General features: G+C 47.0%; 1 long non-coding RNA gene across 1 annotated transcript; it reads left to right on the top strand.

Annotated features, from left to right (window-relative positions):
- The first annotated feature begins 1,169 nt into the window (after window positions 1-1,169).
- LOC129385999 (uncharacterized) lies at window positions 1,170-11,296 on the top strand. The gene is made up of 4 exons (XR_008613471.2): window positions 1,170-2,226; window positions 4,493-5,667; window positions 6,720-6,800; window positions 9,131-11,296. It is a non-coding gene; the product is annotated as an uncharacterized lncRNA (long non-coding RNA).
- The last annotated feature ends 7,110 nt before the right edge of the window (window positions 11,297-18,406 follow it).

Genomic DNA, 18,406 nt, shown 5'->3' with positions numbered 1-18,406 from the left:
GAAGCGGTCATTTTGCGGGAACGAGACGACATAAGGGAGAGAAGAAATGAGGATGCATCTACTCATCGCCCTCCAGCTAAGCCCGGAACGGAATCCAGCCATTGACCACTGTGTCCTGTGAGTGCATTGAACTGCACAACGTGCTACCGTGTTGCCTTGGTGGGGCCGTGTGTCTCCGCTCAACGCTGCTCCGTCTGCGCTGAGACCAAATTGAGACTACAAGAGCCGTAGTCGTCGGTGGAACCGGTCATTTTGCGGCAACGAGACGACATGAGGGAGCGAATAATTGAGCATGCATCTACTTTTTCGCCCTCCAGATAAGCCTGGAACGGAATCATGCCGTCGACCACTGTGGCTTGCGACTACGTAGAACTTTGCAACGTGCTACCGTGTTGCCTTGGCGGGGGGCGTGTGTCTCCGCTCAACAATTTTCCGTCTGTACCTAGAGCCAATACAGACTACAAAACCCGTAGTCGCTAGTAGAAGCGGTCATTTTGCGGCAACGAGACGACATGAGGGAGCGAAGAATTGAGCGTGCATCTACTTTTTCGCCCTTCAGATAAGCCTGGAACGGAATCCAGCCGTGGACCACTGTGCGCAGCGACTGCGTTGAATTTCGCTTCGTGCTACCATAGTTGCCCTGGCCGGGGCGCGTGACTCCACTCAGCGCTTCTCCCTCTGCGCCGGGAGCCAAAAGACTACAAAAGCCGTAGTCGTCTGTACAAGCGGTCATTTTGCGGCAGCGACACTACATGAGGGTCGTGCGTCTACTTTTTTGCCCTCCAATAAGCCAGGAAGGGAATACAGCCGTGGAACACTGCGGCCTGCGACTGCGTTGAACTTCGGAACGTGTTACCGTGGTTGCCTCGACGGGGTGCTTGTGCATCCGCTCAACGCTTCTCCGTCTGTGCCGGGAGCCAATTGAGACTACAAAAGCCGTAGTCCTCGCTAGAATCTGTCATTTTGCGGCAGCCAGACGACATGACGGAGCGCAGAATTAAGCGTGCGTCAACTTTTTCGCGCTCCATACAAGCCCGGAACAGAATCCAGCCGGATACCACTGTGGCCTACGACTTCATTTACCTTCGCAACGGGGCACCGTGGTTGCCTTGGCTGGGGGTGTGTGCCTCCGCTCAGCGCTTCTCCGTCAGCGTCGGGAGGCAATTGAGAATACAAAAGCCGTAGTTGTCGGTTGAAGCGGTCATTTGGCGGCGTAAAGACAACAGGAAGGAGCGAAGAATTGAGCATGCGTCTACTTTTCGCCCTCCAGATAAGCCCGGAACGGAATCCAGCCGTGGAACACTGTGGCCTGCGACTGCGTTGAACTTCGCAACGTGTTAAAGTGTTGCCTTGGCGGGTGGCGTGTGTGTCCGCTCAACGGTACTCCGTCTGCGCCAGGAGCGAATTGAGACTACAAAAGCCGTAGTCGTCGGTGGAAGCGGTCAGTATGCGGCAGCGAGACGACACGAGGGAGCGCATAATTGAGCCTGCGTCTACTTTTCCGCCCCCTAGATAAGTCTGGAACGAAATGCAGCCATAGACCACTGTGGCCGGCGTCTGCGTCTAACTTCGCAACATACTACCATGGTTGCCTTGGCTGGGTGCGTGTGTCTTCGCTCAACACTTCTCCCTCTGCGCCGGGAGGCAATTGAGACTACAAAAGCCGTACACTCTAAAAACTAGGAAGGGTATCGCAGGAGTGAAACTGCCGGTTCACTCTTCAAAGCGTCGTTTTACTCTCGCAAAATGTCGAGGAGAGTGAAATGCATTGTTCACTCTGTCACCAAGGAGAGAGTGAAATGCGCTTTTCACTCTCCCCTTCAGAGAGAGGGAGTGAAAAGACTCTTGCGACAATAGAAAAGAGAGACTCTTGCGGCAATAGAAAACAAAACGTAGCGTAATCTTCTGCTTCAACCTTAGGTGGCTGGCCCCGAACATGGCAATGTATCATTCATGCACGCTGAGCAAAGAACACATCGTTTTGCTTCTAAGAGAACAGGCCGCCGCAGTTCAAAGGAACGCGTAGCGAGCGCTCTACTTTTTCACTCGGAGTGGCTCCACCGCGCGCGCGCGCTCAAGATCGCGGAACAACACAGCCCTGGAGAAAAGTGATCCGTCCAGCGAGCAAAGGCCAGCCGAGGGAGATCGTGTGTCGGCCATCTCGCGTCGCCACGAAAACACGACAGTCGTTCGTCATGCCTTGGATATAACAGCAAATCCTCCACGGTAAGTGAATTCTAACTTAGGTGCACATTGTCCGTATATGTCATGCTATCGCCAGGAAGTCGTCGCTGCGCTTAGCCGACGCGATTGACAAAGGACTAGGCGTACGCGCTGTCTCTCGATGTCAATCTAAAAAGCCAGTCGTCGCGATAACTGCATGTGATTTTATCACTTTGCCGTTGTCCGTAAGAGCTTTAAAAATCGCAAACGCTGCCAGAACTATGGTATGTTCAATAAGACGCCAGGCGAGAGGACGCTTAAAATGGTTAGTTCACCAGCCCGTGATTCCGAGCCTATGCGGAGCGTGATTAGCGTGCGTTTTGTGTGTTTGAATTTATTCAGTTTGGCAGTCTACTGTGTACGGAACGCTGTTGAACTAAGGAATCACATAACAGAAGGCGTCATTTTGCTGGCAGCATGCTTTTTTTTTATAAATAAACCGCGCGCTTGACGGTGTCTCGCGCAGAGGGAATCTGCGACCACTGAAGTTACGTGCAGCACCAGTGCTAGTTAGAAACTTTGCCGCAGGCATTCAGCTGCATGCTGCAAGAGGTCAGTTGGGCGCGTTATCTTGAACTTACTGAAAACGCATGAGGAATCCATGTTTTATGCTGAAAAAAGTATAAACCTCATATAAGCGATCTTGCGCGCGGCAGCTACAAGCGACGCGACGGAGATGGCTGTCGCGTTCGCTCGTCGCCTACAAGTCGTACTCCGTGCGAGCGACGATTTTGAGCGACGCCTCCCCGGTGTTGCCGGCATGAGGGTTGCAGTCACGCGTGACGCGTGCTTTAGTAATTTACGTTGATGTATTTTACTATAAAAAGTAGCATAAAATATTTCCGGAGGTCTTGCAGTACGTTCTTATCCTTGCACGTATAAAAATTGAATCATTTGCTCGTTCCGCGCGACAATCGGTAGTATTTGAGCGATGTACATCCAGTTCCAGCTTCGCGCTATTGGCTAGTCGCTCATAGCACTTCTGGGCGACGAGCGACGATTTCTAGATTTCCAGAACCGAGCCATCTGTTCAAGCGACGGCCCGTTTTGTCGCTCGAAGCCGTCGCTCGTCGCCGTCGCGCACGAAATCGCTCTCACAGTGTTTATCCCTAAGACTGAACTGTTTTTGCTCATGTTGAAATGGTGTGATTATAGGTCTGGTTTTGTCTCCTGTTGCGGTTTTCGTGCACGGTGCGAAACTGAAAGGATGCTTATGGTCTACGAACTCGGTGAATTGTCGAGCAGCTAGTTACGCATCGGCATCGAATATAACGGCTGCTGTGTGGAATTACAATTGCAGGGGCGCTTTGCATACGCTTATTCTTTTGGACATGCCTGTGCATTTGCTAATATGAGTTGGCGTGTCAGAGTTATGTCATATGAACAGCTAAATCAGCCTTCCTCTGGGGGTTACAAGCGTAATGTGTGCATTTTGCTATAGCATGGCAGATCAAGATGTGTTTATCGCTTGAATATTTTTAGTAGAGAAATAAAATATCAAAATAAAATGTTGCTTTAATTCCGTGTTACCAGTCTGTCGTACACAGAACAATAGGTTGGTGTAATAAACTAATAACTGCGGTTTAACTGCAACTTTTACATGCCTACAAGAATCTAAAATGCTAGATTTCAAACTGCAGCAGTAGTCGGGTCTGTCAAAAATGAACTCCACTGCGCACTTCATGCATGAAAATAAGTTCATGCCTTTTAGTAAGCTTAGATGCAGGCCGCAGTGAACTTGTTAGTATTGAAATGTGGGTAAGCTTGCCATAACAAGCCTTGTTGCCCTTTTTTATAGGCACATCCATATATCCATTGAGCTGAAGGACAATATTTTCATCCCTACTGAGCATCATGTTTGCAGCTATAATCCTCAAATTATGGCTTCAGCAGTGGCACAACCAGGGATGGTGCGGGGGGGGGGGGGGCACACTGGGCACGTGCTTAGGATGTGTCACAAGTGGTGTTTGCGATACACCAGACTCATGACAGACCTATGACGTCTGAAAATGACCAATATTCTATTCATTAGCAGGAGTATTCTAACATTCATGAAAAACAAGGATGAACTGTGGTTTATTTGTTTTTTTGCTTAAATCTAAAAATTGAAGTTAGTGTAGCAGTTGACTGTTGCAGTCATTTGGATGTTTTGCATGCATTTCACTAGGAAGACTGAGAGCTAAGACTTTTTTATTGCCATGGCCTTGACTGTCTTGATGTTGTTTTGCACCATGCCCTTGTGTTGACTTTTGCATACGATATTTTTCAGGCACCCGCTTTATATAACGCAAGAAGGCAGCTGCAAGGACACGAGGATGTGAAAGAGCCAGTGCAGCGCGACTTCACGTAGTGCAGAGGAGCCAATGCCAAAAAATCAAAATACATTGGCATGTTATTTGGACAAGAAAACTAGTATGTGGGTATATTGGGTGTACCATTTGACCAAATGTCAACAAAATCAAGATACAGTATGTTACACGAAGATGAAAATTCTCACGTGCTCCAGGCAGTCATCTTAACATGGTATATTTATGTAATGTCTCTGATTGGAAAGTCAAATCAAGTATGCTCTCTGGAGACAAACACATTGCAGCAAGTGTCATTGAAAAGTTAAAAATGTGTTTTAAGAAAGCTGATTAGTTCTGAGAAGTGACTGCTTTTTGTCTTGCCTCTCAACAGATATATCCATGTGATAAAAAAATAGTGGTACAATGAAATTGCATATTTGCTTAGCGACATGATACATACTTGCAATGAGCACGGTGCCTGTGTTTACTATAAAAAGCAACAGCCCATGCTTGGTTAGGTTAGGCCAACTACAACATGCAGGCATGGGTGATTGGCGCTTTTTTTATTTCTGTGTCGTGAGGTTTATTGACGTGCGTATAGGTGCAGTGGCACGCAGTATGGCTAGTACAAAAAAGGGGGGGGGCAGATATATGTAGCTCACTGTACACGACACAGGGCAAAGGAAATCCGTGTTCAGTAACTATGTTAAATGCCATGTACGTAAATTTTACAACGCTACTCGTTCGAAGCGCGCACAGGTGCATATTGAAGAAAAGTTTCCAGGGTAGATAATTTAGTTCGTAATTTACACTAATTTTGCTCTAACCACGAGACATAATAATTTGAATATACTGCACGGAAAAACCTAGAGCGAATTAAATTGTGTATCAGCTTCGTGTGTATCCATATAGTCTTTCCTATGCATTAGGTTTTTTGCGTAATGCATTAGCAGTTGACAGCCTATCTTATGATGTGTACTCTGTTTATATTACAGTTGTTTATTAGTTTACTCGTTTGTTTTGCGACTGCTGAAATGCCGGCATATATATATTTTCCACATTTGACATAACCCTGTATGTTTTGCAGGGACAACCCAGGACGTGCATTTCGCAGCACCCAGTCAACTGCCAAAAGTGACTCAAACACAGGCCACCAGTAAGTGGACAACAGTTGCAATTTCACATTATGCAGTTGGCGGCTGCCTTGTACGGAGGCTTTTTTTTTTAATGAGATGGTGATGTCGTTCTAATGTACATTTTGACCACAAAGGTGCGATCATGTCTCACAGAGGCATATATGGTTGCTATTCTCTGCGAGGGACATGTTCTCGTGTTCGTGAAGCATTTGTGTTTGGCAGTATTGTCGCCCAATGAGTTGGATATAAACACTAACTCGCCACTGCCGGCAAGTAGTTGCGAGAAACGCATTATGACGCTGTAAAGTTATTTCATTAATTCGAAGGAAAGTTTCGCAGCAGGAAAAAAGGTTGCTATTCCAGGTAAACATGTCTTTTTCTCACAGGTTATTTATCCAAACTGTGGATGCATGAAATTCGTGACTTATGAATAGATTTTAATTTATTCTTTAGTAATGCTTCTAAAAGAGACTAGAAATAGCATGTGACTACCTCTGCAATCAGCAGACCATACATTTACAGTCATAAGTGGCAGTTCCATGCAGTCTGGCACTTTATATAACCTTTCCTTTCAGCAACATTGGAACTGGTGGCTGCGTTTTCAGGAGAAGCGCACTTGACACTGTATATGAATGTGTGAATTCGGTTTTCTTTGTATGTGTCGGCTCACTGACAAACAGTGCAAAAATCTGTTGTACCATGAGCCTGACGACGCCTTCTGGTGCTAGAAATGCGGCACTTCGTATTTTATAGTACTGCGTGGCATTTAAATCAAAGCTACCACATAAAATGATCAAGAAAACTAACCGCTGTTATAGCTGTTCTCCTCAAAGAACGCTTGTCCTTTATGGGCTGTGTTAATCTGAGCTCTCCACCGATGTTTCAGTAGTATTATCCCTTAGTGAGTGAGAGATTGGGGGCAATTAATCGTGCTAGTGTTAAGGTGGTGTCCTAATTATGTGCATTTGTTCCAACAAAGTTGTCTAGATTACTTTATTGTGTAGTGTAAAGCTTATGAAACCATCAGCAACTACTGAGTTGCTAACGCGCATATGGATTTGTCACTATACAGGTGGAACTCGGCTGTACCACTGCAGTGCTGCGGAAATTGCCTTCACCAGCGGCTTTGCAACAGCTGTTTCGCAGCATGTCGGTATGTGTTAATTTATAATTATGTTGGGATGGGCTAGTATTATGGACCACTGCTACTCTGTATTGTGACAGATCCATATGATAACGGATGTAATGGGCACAGCGAAAACCTTTGAATTTTTTACTATGGTACATAAACAGGCTCTCCTTTTCGTCACTGGAGCAGGAGAGAAGGGCATGCAGGCACTCCTGAATGTACATATATTTCAAAACATGAGAGAGACATACACACACACACACACACATACACACACACACACAATTAAACTAAAGGCAGGGACGTTCCATCTTTCATCTTGAATTGAATTGTGCAGCGCAAAAATACAACACAGACCACAGAGAAGCACACATGTTAACAGGTGTGATACACACGTTAGTTCAACAGATTTGATACTTCAAGTGTGCTATTTTACACAAGGGGGAAGGGAAAGGGGAGAAAATCTGAAAAAAAAGTGGAGTGGAAAAAAAGGAATCGTGCCAAAAAGCATGAGAAGCATCGCGCAGCCAGGATCACCAGCAGGATATCTAAAAAGCACTCTGATAAAATTACATACAGGACAACCTTGCGTATAGTTTGTTTCAATCAACTCAGATCACATGCAGCCATTACTGCAATCAAGTTGTTTCCTTATGTCATATGAGGGAATGATGTGGGCCCAAAAAACTGTTTAGAGCTGAAGGATTATGTTCCATTCTAGCCTCATTGCCTGCTTTTTTATCATATTGTTATCAGCTGCTTATGTTAGGGACAAAAAGTAAGAGTACGAACTGTTTCTCGATTCGCCATTCCACACAACATGTATTTGTGACTATATGTACATGCAGATGATCCATAGTTGAAAAATATTCAGTACAGTAGAATCTCATTACAAGATGCACTTGGTTGTAAGAGACATCTGAAAATGGGTTGGTTGGTTTTCCGATGTTTGCCACGTTAACAATACTGTATACAAGAGACACCTTTGTTACTAAGGGTGACTTTTTAAGTATTCACTACTTCGAAGGGACACAACCCAGACACATTCACTTTGTGCGCCTTGTGTGCTCCGAAGGGCGTAAAGATCACGCAATCCTTACACAAGTCAATCGCGCATGTCTCTTTTAGCATGAACCAGAAAAGGAGGGTAACGAGGACAGTGCAGGGCAGAAAGTGTCGGCAGTTGAAGCTGACAAGCGTCTAAGAGCACCTCAAAGGTACAGCGAGCAACAAGGCTTGCAAAGTGAAGTGTTTAAATTCCAGAAGTTGGGAAGGAAGCTAACACAATCTACAGTCACTAAAAAGCTGTGAATGTCTTCTATAAAGGGCCCCTAAACCACCGAGGTTGAAATTTAGTTGCGGTGTTGCAGTTCTACACAATAAGGCAATGAACAGGTAGCCACGAGAATTTTTCGAAACGGTGCAGTAATAGTGGAGCTACGTGTGTTTGATTATCGAAAAGTAGTCCCCACTCATTTTACTCTTTCATCTGGTACACGCCATATGGACAGTGTCGTCTTTTCCTTGCCTAGTACACCTCCAAATGTTACGGGACAGGCCAACACCAACGAGCTCTGTTGCTGCCGCGCTGGCCCGTCGTCCTGCGAGGGGTGGCGCTAATACAACGGAACTGTATGGTGACTCGTGTTGAAGAGCCTCATAGGGAGACCCTTCTGTTGGCGTTTCTGTTCTTTGCCCCCATTGGCTGCCCACAATGGCATCGCGCGCATCGCGACGAGGAAGAAGGAGTGTGTGTATTTGCTTGTAGGCCTTGCCGGCAGTCGTACACTTTCGTTCGACCAATCGACAGCACCGGAAACTGGTGACATCATCAGAGACAGCCTGGTGACGTCAGGACAAACTGGGGGGTGCAGGATAGGTCCAGAGAGGCGCACGGGGTCATTTTCTTCATATTGTGGTGCTCCGGCAGTGCTACGCACTCTGGCATTTGGCTTCGTCGATCGTGACGGCATTCTGATTTTGATACGCGTGTTTACTTGAAATGTTCAAAAAATGTCGAGAAGTGGTTTAGGGGCCCTTTAAGCCACCCTGAGCATTTATTCCTTCAGATATATTAAAACATACTTTAGTGATGATGCATAATAAAGTGATCTAGTCGGGCTCCTCAGTGTCTCAAAATTTTTGGTTTCGAGAGACATGTTTCCCGTGCCTCTTGAATATCTTCTGATGAGGCTTTACTGTAATATACACAAACAATTGTGTAACTCCTCCTGCAAGTATTATTCATTAAGCCCGGTCACTTATGTGCAAAGCTTGTGGTTAAGTCTTGATGTCCGTACTTTTTAGAGCTATATTTATTAATTCATGCTGTTCTTATTGGTTCTTCGATGCAGGAGACAATGCCTACGAAATTATTGGCCCTGATCATGAGAGCCCTCAAGGGGCAAACAACATCTCTGTTGCAGAAGTGAGCCCGATACCACTTGGAAGTTACCATGACAGATGACACGGCAGCAATAGATACAGAGACTGCCATGTCTACTGCAGCTGCAACAGTGTACGAGGCAAGCAGCAGCGCGTCAGCATAAGCAGCAGTGTCAGAAGGAACCACACCAGGCCTGGTAGAGCAACATGTGTGCTATCACTGACTTTTTTTGTAGTGGATACAACTCATTTGCTCAACATACAAAAGCTTTTCACCACGACAGTGAGCCAGTGTTATTGTGCAGCAAGTGCAAGACTAAGTTAGGTGTTATAACACAGTACAAGCATCACTTTAATATATGCAAATGCAAACATATTACAGTTGTTGCCTCCCCAGCCAGCCCACATAGTGACAACAATGTTGAACACATGGTGGGACACACCTCTCCCCCATTACAAGATAGTAGAGACTGTCAGTGTTGTTGCTAGATTGACTGGTCTTTGTAAGCAACTAGAAGGACAACACAGGTGTCATAAGATCGTTGTTGATGTTGTTGTTGAAGAGGTAAAAAAGAAGTCTGATGCAGCTGAAGTGCCAACTGATATTGAGCAAATCAGAAGCAACCACCTGAGAACGCAACACTATCGAAATTTGGGTATCTATGTGCCGCCAACTCTGGTAAGAATGGCATAGGACAGAAGTGTGATGAAAATCACACAAACACTGCTGTTGCATCACTGGCCACAGTGAGCAGCGACTTGTAGGGCAAGAGAGTCAACTGAAACTAACATTATGATATAGTGTCATGCTCCCATGTGACCACTTTTCAAGTTATTTTGCAAGATACAGCTCAACCTCCAGAAACGAGACTGCAACTTGTCTGTAAAAAAGCTTTCACAAAAAATTATTCATAACACTATTAACATAGCAGTATCTTTTTTTTTTTTTTGTGTCGGTTCGAGGTTCCCGGCTGTCCATTAATGCAAAAATTGAGGAAAAAAAGAACATGTGTCGTACTTACACCTTTTTAACAAGTACGAGGGGGACAGAACTTTTCTAGTCATGCATCTTCATCATACTATCAAGTTTTTAAATGCCTTTTATAATTATTATTACCAGTTATATCTGAGTGCATTTTTTGCATGTAGCAGGTGTAAAATCAGGTCAGTTGGATCAGATGCCTTATCTGCAAGCGAGCCCTATATTCAAGAAATTTGAATTAAAATAGTTACGTTAGAGACGCAGTCTTTCAGCACTTTTATTGCCTGTGGTTTAAGCATTGCTCAATACTTTTGTGGGAGGCGATTTCAACCGGCACAGCACTGCGCTTTGCCACAGTCACATTTGTCTTCAAAGCGGTGTTTACCATTTGTGTTGATCTGTTTGTGTATGCATAGAGCAAGTTTTTAATTTATATTTTTCTGCATTCTTGTGCTTGCACCAAGCTTGCATAAGGCAGTTACAAAATGTGGGTCACTATAACGAACTGTTCTGTTGAGCTTACACTTGCAAATAATCGTGTTCAGATGGCCGCACTTCTATGCGGGTGCGCCGCTAGCTTTGTGTATGTTCTCATGTTTGTATAAAGCTTATATGAGCTAGTTAGAAAATGTATGTCACTATGCATTGTGATATTCTTTAAAGAACTCCTTGGTTGGTTTTTACACTTGTGAATTAGTATTGAGGCGGTGGTATTCCCATGTATGCCCACTGCTAGCTTTCTGTGTCCTCACGTGTTTGTATTAAGTTTCTACAAGGGAGTTACAGCATGTACGTCACTAAGCGCTGTGATATTTTTTAAAGAACTGCTTTGTTGGTTTTACGGCTGTGAGTAATAGTACTCGGGTGGCACTAGTCATGCGTAGGTACACAGGGACCATTTGTATACATTATGCTCATGTAAAGCAGTTACAAAGTGTATGTCACTAATTACTGTGATATTTGTTGAATTGCTGTGATGGTTTTACACATGTGAATAATAGTGGTCAGGACACAGTACTTGCGGTGTATAGTTGAATTTATACACTGCCAAGACATGGGCTGTATACGTGCCAAAGAAATGTATGTCATTATATTGTTGTGATTATTACTATTTGGATTTTATTAAACTAATAAAATTGTTTCTTGTATCTATTGAGGTATGGCAATTTGTCATGCAACCAAACTGAGGACCTGAACTTGTGCATACAAATAAACAGCTAATTTAAGAGTATACTGCTCATATTCTGCTAAACCAGTTTAACAAATCTTGTACTACAATGCTGAAAAATGACAGAGCTGACTCGGATGTACACAAAAAGTTCTGCACTGGCTGAAGGACTGCCCCACACTGGAGTTCGTAATGTTGCGTTTATTGGAGTAGAACAGAAAGTGCACTTCTATTAAAAATGCGACAGTCGGTGCAGAAACATAAGGCAGACGAGCGGATGTTGCACATTTTTTTCAGGGCCCTCCATGCCTACTACTGCATTTCTAGTCTTCCTGTGCTCAACGTATAAGCCCCTGTTCAGCCAAGGTTTTTACTCAATGACAGTTGTTCTACTGGGTTCGTAGCAATATTGAAGAAAAAAATTCGATGGTTTTCAAGGACTTTCGAGGCCCCGACACAGTAACTTCAAGGACCTCGTGCAATGTGTGTAGTAGTTTGGACAGGCAATAACTTGTTCAAGAACACCGTTAACTTTAATGCAAACAAAAGAAAACAAAACAAATCGCATTTCAGTGATTTCAAACATTTGAAAGACTGCTAATTTGCCTTTCACCGCCCACCACTAAACGCACACAAGGAAGCATTTCAAGAAAGCGCTCAAAGTTTTTCTGCAATAGCACAATTAACTACTTGGACCTGCAACATTTGCAGTTTTTGAATACTGTTTGGTTTGACAGTGTATGTGATGTCATCTGTTGCCTCAGCTTTTTTCACCATCAAATAAGCAATAGTCATTTCTAATTTCTTTTTATTGTGTCTGTCGCTCTCAATTTACTCTTCACGGTTTCTCTTCGAATGCCTCAACTGTTGAGCTTCCTGCTTCTGCTCCTCCAAGCACATTTGTCGCCGGTTCCATGTGCATAAAACTGGTATCTGCAGCTCCTTTGTAATTTCAACTTTAAGGATGTCGCTTTCCTTCTATTACCTCCAGAGACAATTTTCTGTGACATGCGAAAGAGTGTCACAGAAGGGAAAAAAAGCGCTTGGCAATCTCTGCTAAGTCTAGCCAAGTGTAAAAGTTTAAGGACTTTCCAGTACTTCTAAAAATTCAAGGGTTTTCAATGCCTTGAAAATGGCATTTTAGAAATAAAGGATTTTCAAGGATCGCTACAAACCCTGGATTCTAGCACCTAAATAATTTTACAAGCTTATTTTGGCATGGAGTTAGGAAATTCATGCTTTCTAGCTAACGCTGCACTATCTCTGTACAGTGAATCCACGAGAGCGCAACTATTTAGGAGTAAAGAAAAATACTGAAAGCTTTTAATACCACTCTTCTTTTTTTCTATGGAGCTTCGTATTGCCTAGTTAAGTTTACGAATGTGCCTGGTTTTGGCGGGCGTTTCTTCGACATTTTCTGGAAGAAGCAGATGTCTAGCCACCGTATTCAGAAATGTATCTTAATACAAAGCTCATGCTTGACTTGATATAAACGACGCCTGGTGCGAACGTCCCCCAAGACGCTCACTGTCTTTCTTTTGGTGTTCACGACTTGCGTCGTTTAGATCAAGTCAAGCATGGGCTTCAAGTTATGATGCATTTCTGCATATGGGGGTAAGCGTGCACAATTCCGGGCAACGCGCTGTGCCATTGACACTGAGAGAAAACGGGGAAAACAGAGTTAACCACTTATGCTCCTAAACTTTCGCGTACCTGTGGTGTGCGTGTATCGTGGAAGAAGAAACAACGCAAACACAAGGACGCAAAAAAGCATCAACCACACCAGCGCTTCGTGGTGTGGCATGTTTTTGCGTCGTCCTTGTGTTGCGCTGTTTCTTCCAAAATGCTCAACCAACTAGCCGGCAAGTCCATCCTGTGCATATATAAATTGAACACACGCATGAGTGTAGATGGTCTTCGAAGCTTTTAGAACGAGCACTGCCACAGGATACGAGCAGTGCACGCGTAACAAGTGGACACATTAGTCATTTAAACATGCGTGCCTATGCATTTGACGCGGCTATCGGCATAAGCAGTCTCCAAATGCTGGAATGCACGCGCTTCAAAACGCTAACGATCCGCTGCTAATGCTGGACAACAGCTCACAGCGGACTGAACCAAACTCTAAACTAATGCACTTGAAAAGAACGCCTACACGGCAGCGTGAGGCACGTCGAAATGCCTGGTACTGGCGTCGCAGTTGCTCACCAGTATACGCGCGAATTAAATTCACATACGTGGATGGTTGGCGCAATACTTTGTATCCGCGTATTTTGGAGAACATGGACTGGAGAAGCACTCGATCATGAGCTGAACGGCACATTTGTTATTTTCCTGCGGTGACGACAAGCCGTGAATAGTTCTCACGTTGTCGTCTACGTTGTCTTCCTTCGTTAGTCGTAGCAAGGAATGGAAATGATGCAAACGCACACGTATTCCAGTACACAACAGCACAGCACACTGCAGAGAAACCCCACCAACACCAGCAGATTCATCAAATACGTTTGGTATATATATAACCTCTAAAAGAACACGACGGGGCGTGGCGGCGTTGTGGTGTAATGATTATGATGTGTGCTTTGAATTGTACAAATGCGAGTGTACGCGGGTTCGAATTCACATGATGTATAGAGCATTGTGATTCCCTTGACAATTGTATTCTAATTAGATTGTGTGACTCCTGATTGTGAAATTTGCGAAGACATTTGCAGATTAAGTGTTAATTCGCTTTTTTTTCTCCTCAGTGGCGTTCGTGACGCATACGCAAGGCCACTTCAGAGCAGTCACGCCTCACGGTAGGCAGCAAATGGCCAGGAAAAAATGACTTTAATATCCTGCATAACTTTGCTCACGCCTATTCTGAAGGCCGCTTGGAATCGGGCCAGTGTCTCTGAGGAGCCGCCTAGGGAACAGTATATCAGCGGCCCTAATTTGATCTGATTTCCTGCCTGCATGCGTGACCAGGACTTGGCTAAGAGGGTATTGGGAAGAGTACTAGCACTCTGTTCTGAAGGAGTACAAGCACTCTGTTTGGGGGAGTAGAAGTACTCGGTCTGGCGGTGTACTATTAACCCTGCGGGGAGAGTATCAGCACTCTGCGGAAGAGTACTAGCACTCCCTGTGGGAAGAGTATTATCACTCTGCGGAAGAGTACTAGCAATCCCTTGCGGTGGAGTAACAAAACTCTGTCAGGAGGAGTTGACCTACTCTCTCTCAAAGAGGGTCGATCTACTCTCGAAAAGAGAGTGAAATATGGGACAAGCAGCTACTCCCTCAAAGAGAGTGCCCGGCACTCCCTTTGTTTTTAGAGTGTAGTCGTCGGTGGAAGCTGTCATTATGCGGCAGCGACACGGCATGAGGGAGGGTAGAATTGAGCGTGCGTCTGTAAGCCCGGAACGGAATGCAGACGTGGACCACTGCGCCCTGTGACTGCGTTGACTTTCGCTACGTGGTAACGTGGTCGCCTTTGCTGGGGGCGTGTGCCTCCGCTCAGCGCTTCTCCGTCAGCGTCGGGAGCCAATATCGACTACAAAAGCCGTAGTCGTCGTTCAAAGCGGTCATTATGCGGCAGCGAGACGACATGAGGTAGCGCAGAATTGCGCTTGCGTCTATTTTTCTCCCTCCACATAAGCCCGGCACGGAATTCAGCCGTGGAGCACCGTGGCCTGCGACTGCGTTGAACTTTGCAACATGCTACCGTGGTTGCCTTGGCGGGGGGCGTGTGTCTCCGCTCAACGCTTCTCCGTCTGTACCGGGACCTAATTGAGACTACAAAAGCCGTAGTCATCGCTGGGAGCGGTTATTTTGCGGCAGTGGCGCGAAATGAGGGAGGGAAAAATTGAGCGTCCCTCTACTTTCTCGCGGTCCAGATAAGCCCAGCACAATATCCAGCCGTCGACAACTGCGGCCTGTGACGGAGTTGAACATGGCAACGTGCTGCCGTGTTGCCTTGGTGGGGGGCGTGTGTCTACGCTCAACGCTTCTGCGTCTGCGCCGGGAGGCAATTGGGACTACAAAAGCCGTAGTCGTCGGTGAAAGCGGTCATTATGCGGCAGCGAGACGATATGAGGGAGCGCAGAATTCAGCGTGCGTCTATTTTTCTCCCTGCAGATAATTCCGGAAACGTTTCCAGACGTGGACCACTGTGCCTGCGACTGCGTTGAACTTCGCAACGTGCTACAGTGTTGCCTTGGCGCGTGGGGTGTGTGTCCGCTCAACGGTTCTCCGTCTGCGCCGGGAGCAAATTGAGACGACAAAAGCCGCAGTCATGGGTGAAAGTGATCCTTTGGCGGCATAAAGACGACATGCGGAAGCGAAGAATTTAGCGTGCGCCTACTTTTCGCGCTCCAGATAAACCCGGAACAGAATTCAGCCCTGGAACACCGCCGCCTGCGACTGCGTTGAACTTCGTACGTGCTACCGTGGTTGCCTTGGCGGCGGGCGTGTCCGTCCTCTCAACGCTTCTCCGTCTGCAGCGGGAGGTAATTGAGAGTACAAAAGCCGTAGTCATCGGTGGAAGCGGTCATATTGCGGCAGTGACGCGACATGAGGGAGCGAAAAATTGAGCGTCCGTCTACTTTTTCGCGCTGCAGATAAGCCCGGAACGGAATGCAGCCGTGGACCATTGTGGCCTGTGACTGCGTTGAATATCGGAACGTGCTGACGCGTTGCCTTGGCGGGGGGCGTGTGTCTCCGCTCAACGCTTCTCCGTTCGCGCCGGGAGCCAATTTGGGCTACAAAAGCCGTAGTTGTCGGTGGAAGCGGTTAATTTGCGGCAGTGAGAGTACATGAGGGAGCGAAGAATTTAGCGTGCATGTACTTTTCGCGCTCCAGATAAGCCCAGAATGGAATCCAGCCGTGGACCTCTGTGGTCTGCGGATTCGTTGAACTTCACAACGTGCTACCATGGTAGCCTTGGAGGGGGGCGTGTGCCTCCGCCAAATGCCTCTCCATCTGTGCCGGGAGGCAATTGAGACAACAAAAGTCGTAGTCGTCGGTGGAAGCGGTCATTTTGCGGCAGCGAGACGACATGAGGGAGCGCAGAATTTAGCATGCGTCTACTTTTTCGCCCTCCAGATTTGCCCGGAACGAAATGCAGCCGTGGACCACTGCGGCCTGCGACTGCGTTGAAAATCGCAACGTGCTGCCGTGTTGCCTTGGCGGCGGCGTGTGTCTCCGCTCAGCGCTTCTCCGTCTGCGCCGGGAGCCAATTGGTACTATGCCGTAGAAGCGGTCATTTGCCGGCATAAAGATGCTAGGAAGGAGCGAAGAATTGAGCGTGCGTCTGCTTTTTCGTCTTCCAGATAAGCGCGGAACGGAATCCAGCCGTAGATCACTGTGGCAAGCGACAGCGCTTAATATTGCAACGTGCTACCGGGTTGCCTTGCAGAGGGGCGTGTGCCTGCACTCAACGCTTCTCCGTCTGTGCCGAGAGCGAATTGAGACTACAAAAGCCGTAGTCGTCGGTAGAATTGGTCATTCTGCGGCAGCGAGATATGAGGGAGCGAACAATTGAGCATGCATCTGCTTTTTTGCCCTCGAAATAAGCCCGGAACGGAATTTAGCCTTAGAACACCGTGGCCTGCGACTGCGTTGAACTTCGCAACGTGCTACCGTGGTTGCCTTGGCGGGGGCGTCTGTCCCGGCTCAATGCTTCTCCGTCTGCAGCGGGAGCTAATTGAGACTACAAAAGCTGTAGTTATCGGTGGAAGCGGTCACTTTGCGGCAGCGAGACGACATGAGGGAGAGCATCATTGAGCCTGCGTGTACTTTTCCACCCTCCAGATAATCCCGGAACGGAATGCAGCCGTAGATCACTGTGGCCTGCGACTGCTTCAACTACAAAAGCTGTAGTCATCGGTGGAAGCAGGTATTTTGCGGCAGTGACGCGACATGAGGGAGCGACAAATTTTGCGTCCGTCTACTTTTTCGCGCTCCAGATAAGCCCAGAACGGAATCCTGCCGTGGACCATTGTGGTCTGCGACTGTGTTGCACTTCTTCACGTCCTACAGTGTTGCCTTGGCGGGGGGCTTGTGTCTCCACTCAACGCTTCTCCGTATGCGACGGGAGCCAATTGGGACTACAAAATCCGTAGTCGGCTGTAGAAGCGGACATTTGCCGGCATAAAGATGTTAGGAGGGAGCGAAGAATTGAGCGTGCATCTGCTTTCTCGTCTTCCAGATAAGCGCGGAACGGAATCCAGCCGTAGAGCACTGTGGCAAGCGACTGCGTTTAATTGTGCAACGTGCTACCATATTGCCTTGCAGCCGTGTCTCAACTCAATTGCCTCCCGGCGCAGACGGAGAGGCTTTTGGCGGAGGCACATGCGAAGTTAAACGCAGTCGCGGGCCATGGTGTCCACGGCTGAATTCTGTTCCGGGCTTATCTGGAGAGTGAAAAAGTAGACGCAGGCTCAATTCTTCTCTCCCTCATGTCGTCTCGCTGCCGCATAATGACCACTTTCACCAACGAATACGGCTTTTGTAGTCCCAATTGGCTCCCGTCGCATACGTAAAAGCTCTAAGCGGATACACAAGCTCCCCGCCAAGGCAACACTGCAGCACGTTGCGAAGTTCAACGTAGTCGCAGGAGACAGTGGTCCACGTCTGGAAACGTTTCCGGAATTATCTGGAGGGATGAAAATAGACGCACGCTCAATCCTGCGCTCCCTCATATTGTCTCGCTGCCGCATAAAGACCGCTTTCACCGACGACTACGGCTTTTGTAGTCCCAATTGGCTCTCGGCGCAGACGCAGAAGCGTTCAGTGGAGACACATGCCCCCCGCAAAGGCAACACGGCAGCACGTTGCGATGTTCAACGCAGTCACTGGCCGCAGTGGTCCACGGCTGGATCTTGTGCAGGGCTTATCTGGAGCGCGAAAAAGTAGACGGACGCTCAATGTTTCCCTCCCTCATGTCGCGTCACTGCCGCAAAATAACCGCTTCCACCGATGACTACAGCTTTTGTAGTCTCAATTAGCTCCCGGTGCAGACGGAGAAGCGTTTAGCGGAGACACACGCCCCCCGCCAAGGCAACCACGGTAGCACGTTGCGAGGTTAAACGCAGTCGCAGGCCACGGTGTTCCACGGCTGAA

Source organism: Dermacentor andersoni, chromosome 3, assembly GCF_023375885.2.
Source record: "Dermacentor andersoni chromosome 3, qqDerAnde1_hic_scaffold, whole genome shotgun sequence".
Taxonomy (NCBI): Eukaryota; Metazoa; Arthropoda; class Arachnida; order Ixodida; family Ixodidae; genus Dermacentor; species Dermacentor andersoni.
This window is presented reverse-complemented; position numbering and strand designations above follow the sequence as displayed.